This window comes from Chrysochloris asiatica, unplaced genomic scaffold, assembly GCF_000296735.1.
Source record: "Chrysochloris asiatica unplaced genomic scaffold, ChrAsi1.0 scaffold00180, whole genome shotgun sequence".
NCBI lineage: Eukaryota > Metazoa > Chordata > Mammalia > Afrosoricida > Chrysochloridae > Chrysochloris > Chrysochloris asiatica.
Window position 1 is genome coordinate 764,109 of NW_006408698.1, and position 6,537 is coordinate 770,645.

General features: G+C 37.1%; 1 pseudogene; it reads left to right on the forward strand.

Moving 5' to 3' along the window:
* LOC102838776 overlaps positions 1-5,058 on the forward strand; it is a 34,973-nt pseudogene extending 29,915 nt beyond the window's left edge.
* The last annotated feature ends 1,479 nt before the right edge of the window (positions 5,059-6,537 follow it).

The following is a 6,537-nucleotide window of genomic DNA, read 5'->3' on the forward strand; positions in this document are numbered from 1 at the left end:
TATGGAGGGGATTATAATCAATGTAATGAAACAAGTCATATGAATGGTTGAATGTGAAACTGATGATGTGCCCTGTAAACTTTCACTCAATCCACAATAAAAACCTTAAAAATAAAACAAAATAAAATAAAATCGACAAACCATTGGCAAACCTAACAAAAGAAAAGTGGGAGAAGAAACAAATAAAACGATTAAGAAAGCACATGGTTGATGTCACAAAAGAAATAATAGAAATAAAAAACATAATGATAGAATATTATGAAGAGTTATACTCCAATAAATTGGAAAAAATAGAGGAGATGGATACATTAGAAAAACACGCCATATCTAAACTTACACAGAGTGAAGTAGAAGACTTGAACAGACCTATAACAAAGGAGGAAATTGACTGGGTCATCCCAAAACTCCCAACCAAAAAATTCCAAGTTCAGGTGTCTTCACTGGTAAGTTTCACCAAACATTCATGGAACAACTGTCACAAATTTTACTCAAATTATTTCAGAATATAGAAGAAAATATACCCTAATACAGTCTATGAAGCAAGCATAACCCTTGCACCAAAACCAGAGAAGGACAGCACTAAGTGGGAAAATTATACATTAATATCCCTGTTGAACACAGATGAAAAAAATTCTCAACAAAATCCTAGCCACCAGAATCCAACATCACATCAAAATATACTACATCATAATCAAGTGGGATTCATATCAGTAATGCAAGGATAGTTCAACATTAGAAAAACAATAAATGTAATCAACCACATGAATAAGAAAAATGAAAATAATCATGTGATCACATTGATTGATGCAGAAAAGGCATTTGACAAAATCCAACATCCGTTCCTGATAAAAACACTCAACAATGTAGGAATTGAAGGGAAATTCCTCAACTTATTTAAGAGCGCATATGCAAAATCAACAGCTAGCATCACTCTCAATGGGGAGAAACTGAAAGTCTTCCCATTGCAAACAGGTACCAGAAAATGATGCCCTTTATCACCACTCCTATTCAATATTATTTTGAAAGTCTTAGCCAGAGCTATAAGGCTAGATAGAGAATTTAAAGATATCCAGATTTGCAAAGGGGAAATAAAACTCTCTCTCTTTGCAGATGATATTATCATACACATAGAAAATCCTAAAATCTCAGCAAAAAGGCTACTGGTACTCATTGGAAGATTAATCAAATGTCAGGGTAGAGGGTCAACATACAATAATCAGTTGGATTTCTCTATAATAATAATGACAGTGCTGAAAAGAAAATTAGGAAAGCAATATGATATACAATGGCCACCAAAAAATTGAAATTTTTAGGCATAAATATAATCAGAGAAACATAGCACCTATACAAAGAAAAGTACAAAACACTACTACAAGAAAACAAAAGAGATTTACAAAAATGGAAGAATATACCATACTCTTGGATAGGAAGACTTAACATTGTGAAAATATCAATACTACCTAAAACAGTCTACCGGTATAATGCAATCCCAAGGCAGATTCCAACAACATTCTTCAAAGAGTTGGGGGAAAAAAAATTACATATTTAAATCAAATGGAAAGAGACCCAGGGTAAGCAAAGCACTGCATAAGAAGAGAAAAGTACGAAGCCTTTCAAGTCCTAATTTTAAATTTTCTTACACGACTACATTAGACAAAATGACCTAGTACTGCTACAATGAAAGATACATAGAGGAATGAAACAGAATCAAGTATCCAGAAATTAACCCATCTACATACAACCAACTGATATTTGACAAAGTGCCTAAGAACATTGCATGTGGGGCAGACATACTAAAAACTACAAACTTATGTGCATCAAAAGACTTCACCAAAAGAGTAAAGAGACCCCACAGAATGGAAAAAGTCTTCTGCAGCAATACATCATAGAAGGGACTCATTTTTGAAGTATGTAGGAAACTACTATACCTCTACAACAAAAAGACAAATAACTCAATTTAAAATGGGCACAGAACATGAACAGACACTTCACCAATGAAGACATCCAGACAGCTCACGATCATTAGACAGTAGAGATATGCAAATCAAAACAAGAATGATTTGCATACCAACAATAACAGTAAAATTCAAAAAAGCAGAGGATAAAGACAGGTCTCAGGGTCAGCAGCGAGTTGGAGTTTTATGGAGGTGGCTGCAGCAGCGACTTTTCTGAGCTGTGAATTTAATGCCAGTCGTGACTCCTTCCTTCCCCTTCCCTCCCCCTTTTTTGTTTAACACCTCCCTCTCCTTTCCCCATCCCTGACAACTGGATCCTGAGAAGGCAGTTGCCTTGCCAGCTGCTGAGTTCTCAGTGAATGTTTTTCATTTCTCCTTTCCCTTCCCGCCATCCCCACCCAATCAGTTAATATCATTCTTTTGAAGATTTTTCTGTTATTAAGCTTCCAAAGAGGAGAGTGCTATTGCAGAAGGGGGTGCTTCTAGTTTCAGTGCTTCTTTGGATGGAGAAGGACATAGGGGTAGACCTCAGCACTATCACAAGACTGCTGGCAACAACGAATTCCTGGGGAAAACCCCAGGGCAAAATGCTCAGAAATGGATTCCTGCAAATAGCACTAGACAAGATGACACCTCCATAGCAAACAACTCTGTAAATGAAAAAATAGCAACATGATGCAATCTTCAGGAAAGTAAGAGGCATACTAATTAAGCTTACTCCTGAGAAATTTGACAAGCTATGCCTTGAGATCCTCAATGTGGGTGTGTAAAGTCTAAACTCATCCTTAAATAATGATTGTGGACAAAGCCCTAGAAAAGCCAAAGTATAGATCAGTGTATGCTCAGCTATGTCTACAACTGGCAGAAGATGCACCAAAATTTGATGGCCCAGCAGCAGAGGGTCAACCAGGACAGAAGCAAAGCAAAATATTCAGACACCTCTTAATTTCAAAATTTCAAGATGAATTTGAAAACCAAACCAGAAATGTTGATGTCTATGGTAAGCATGAAAATCCTAAGAAAAAGAAGTTGGGGAACATCAAAATCATTGGCAAGCTTGGCAAGCTTGAACTTATTCATGATTCTATCCTTCATAAGTGCATCAAAACACTTTTGGAAAAGAAGAAGAGAGTCCAACTCAAAGATATGGGAGAGGATTTGGATTGTCTCTGCAAATAATGAGGACAGAGAGACTTAGATTAGATCATGAACTAACCAAGTCTTTAATTGATAAATACTTTGCCCGAATGTACTCCTTGATGTTAAGTAAGGAATTGCCAGCAAGGATTCTTTTCTTGCTGCAGGATACTGTAGAGTTTTGAAAGCGTCATTGAATTCCTTGCAAGGTTTTTATTGACAACGGACCTAGAAAGACCAATAAAATCCATCAAGAAGCAGTAAAAGATCTAAGGGTGTTTATGCCTGCTCCTGTGGCTCAGGGATGAGAAGTGACTACTTTCTGGAGAGACCGTTCATGCCACCTAGGTTGAAAATGTATAGGGAATCACTTGGAGAACTTGCTGATATGTTAGGGACAAATGCCAGGTAGCAGAGGTGGTCCTGGTCCAGGAGTAATCCAGGATAGATTTTCACTCACCATGGGGAGTCATCTTTCAAATCAACTTTCAATGGCCATGGGGGATACATCATGCCTCCCACACAATTGTAGTTTGGAGAGATGGGAGACAAATTTATGTAAACCAGGGGCTAAGCCAGCTCTATTATAACCAGAGTCAGGGACTCTTAGTCCAGCTGTAAGGACAGTCGAAGGATATGCCACCTCGGTTTTCTAAGAAAGGAGAGCTTAATGCAGATGAGATTAACCTGAGTCCTGCTCAATCTATCCTAATGAATAAAAATCAAGTGCCAAAGCTTCAGCCCCAAATAACTGTGATTCCTCCTAGTGTGCAGCCATCACACACTAAGACACCATCTCTGAGACAGAGACCTCAGCTTGGTCTCAAAACCAATCCACCACTTTTCCAGGAAAAGCCTCCCAAGACCAGCAAAAAGCCACCACCATCAAAAGAAGAACTACTTAAGTTAACTGAAAACTGTAACTATTGTGACTGAACATTTGAATACTGGGAATGCAAATGAGGCTGTCAATGGTGTACGATAAATGAGGGCACCTAAGCATTTTCTTCCTGAGATGTTAAGCAAAGAATCATCCTCTTACTTGATAGAAGTGATCAAGATAAAGAAAAAGCAAGCTCTTTGATCTGTTTACTCAAACAGGAAGGGATAGCCACAAGCAACAACTTCATGCTGGCTTTCCTGAATGTGTTGGACCAGTGCCCCAAACTGAAGATTGACATCCCCTTGGTGAAATCTTATTTAGCACAGTTTTCATCTTGTTCCATCATTTCAGAGCTGGTGAGCATTTACGAACTAGCTCAACCACTGGAAAGTGTCACACACTTTCCTTCAGCAATTAGCTAAATTACAAGATCAAGAATGGTTAACAAAACTTTTTCAACAAAGCAAAGCTAATATGCAGAAAATGCTTCCAGAAATTGATCAAAATAATGACCTTATGTTGGAGATCGTTTAAGGAAAGGGACTGAGTTTCTTATTCCCACTACTAAAACTGGAGAAGGAATTGTTAAAGCAAATAAAGTTGGATCCATCTCCACAAACCATATACAAGTGGATTAAATGTAACATCTCTCCCAAACTTTGTGTAGATAAAGGATTTGTGAACATCTTAATGACTAGCTTCTCACAGTATATTTCTAGTGGAATAAACCCACCCAGTGATGAAAAGATTCTTCCTCTGCTCCTGACAAAGAACTATTAGAGCAGGAAAAACAACTGCTTCTTTCTCTCAAGCCAGTAATGCAGAAATTCCTTCATGATCATGTCAATCTGTATGTTCTTCAGGGGCACTGCTACAACAGTAACTTACCAAAAGGCATGATACTTCTCTTTTTTGTTCACTTTGATGTTATGGAAATTACTGAAGGAGAAGCTTTCTTGGATTGGAAAGAAGATATAACCCAAGTGTGTTCCAGGAAAAGGCAAGGCTTTGTTCCAGGTGAATAAGTGGCTAATCTAGCTAGAAACTGCTGAAGAAGAAGAATTGGAGGAAGAAGTTAACTAAAGAACCAGCGAAAGCCATACATTGTTCAAAACATACTGTTGCTAGGATGTAACTGCATTTGACGTAGCCACTGCGAAAATTCATTCCACTGTAATGTTTTCACAATATTTAAAGCAGAAGCAGGTCAGTACGATTTCCTTCTGCATACTTTTTTTTTTTTTTTTTTTTTTTTAGTGTAATGTGTTAACCATAGTCTACCATTAAATATTTTAGGAGTATCTTTAATGTTTAGATAGTATATTAGTAGCATGCAATAATTACATTGTAAGTTCTCAAACAGAGGCAGTCTATTGCAAGGACCTTCTTTGCCACCAGTTATGATAGGCTGTTTTAAGTTAGAAAACTGAATAGCAACACTAAATACTATAGAAATGCACTTTGTTTAGTAATACTTGACTTGTTGCAATATTTGATTATTCATTTGGTGTTACAGAAAAATACTTAACTGTAATTGATGGTTGTTGCCGTAATAGTATATTGCCTGTATTTCTACCCTGAACAGCAAGATCAGTGGTTCAAGTTCACCAGCTGCACCTCGAAACCCCTATACAGGTCGCTAGGAGTCGGAATTGACTCGACAGCACTTAACAACAACAACAATGGGATTTATGTGCTAGATTTTAATATCCTTGAGACTAAGCAAGAGCACAAGTCTTTTTAAAATAAACATGGCTTACTTGCACAAAACTGATCAGTTTTGAGAGATCATTAATACCCTTCAAGTTCTTTTTGTGGATATGAAACAAATAGTGAGAATTTTAGCAGGTCCCTCTTATTATAGTATTGAAATGAATTCTACTTATTTTATTAAATTGTGTTCATGCCCTGATTTTGTATACTTGTATCTATCAATAAACATTGTGATACTTGAAAAACAAAACAAAAATTAAACAAAACAGAGGATATTAAAAGCTGTTGAAGATTTAGACAAGTTGGGATGCTCCTACATTGTTAGTGGGATTGCAAAATCGTACAGCCACTATGGAAAATAATACCCTGCTTCCTCAGAAAGTTGGAAACAGAAATACCTTATAATCCAGGAATTCTTCTACTTGGCATATATTCACAAGAAATATGAGCTATAAAATGAGTAGATAAATGCACACCAATTTTCATAGCAGCAGCAAAAAGCACAATAGCAAAAAGATGGAGATAGCCTAAGTGCTGAACAATGGAAGAATGGATAAACAAACTTTGGTACATATATACAATGGAATATTATGCTGACTTGAACAGTAACAAGGAAGCTGTAAGCCACCACATAACATGGATGGACATTGTGGGCAGTATGATGAGTTTGGTTGTTTTATGCTCCCCTTCTACCTTTGGGGAACTCTTTCTATCCCTATATTACAAAAGAAGAGACAGCAACTGCTGCCCTAAAGTCAATCTACAACCACATTCTATACAACACCAAAACCCAGGTAAGAATGAACACAAACTGCCATATACCAGGGAAACAGACTGTACCTGTGAAAG